Source organism: Notothenia coriiceps, unplaced genomic scaffold, assembly GCF_000735185.1.
Source record: "Notothenia coriiceps isolate Sejong01 unplaced genomic scaffold, NC01 NC01_scaffold00015627, whole genome shotgun sequence".
NCBI classification, from domain to species: domain Eukaryota; kingdom Metazoa; phylum Chordata; class Actinopteri; order Perciformes; family Nototheniidae; genus Notothenia; species Notothenia coriiceps.
The window spans coordinates 196,965-197,266 of record NW_011348328.1 but is presented as its reverse complement, the minus strand read 5'-3'; positions in this window follow the sequence as shown (position 1 = coordinate 197,266).

The window sequence follows — 302 nt, the reverse complement described above, 5'->3', positions numbered from 1 at the left end:
CATCCAATCTTTATGTTCCACCTTGCAGACAAACTTGGTGCCCTCTATCCATTCTTCATACGTGATGGTAAGTTCAGTATCAAATACTCCCTTACAGCCCGAAAGGTCGGTAATTGGGTTGGCACCAAGTATTGGATTTCCAGTCTCGGTCTCCNCAAAGGATTAATGGTAAGACTGAAAAACTCTCCTACATGATGTAAAAACAATACAAAACATTAACTAGTAAGATAATTCTTCACTGTCTCCTCATTTAAAAAAGGCGGCACAGGTTGTCCTGAAGCAAATGCGGATGTACATATCAT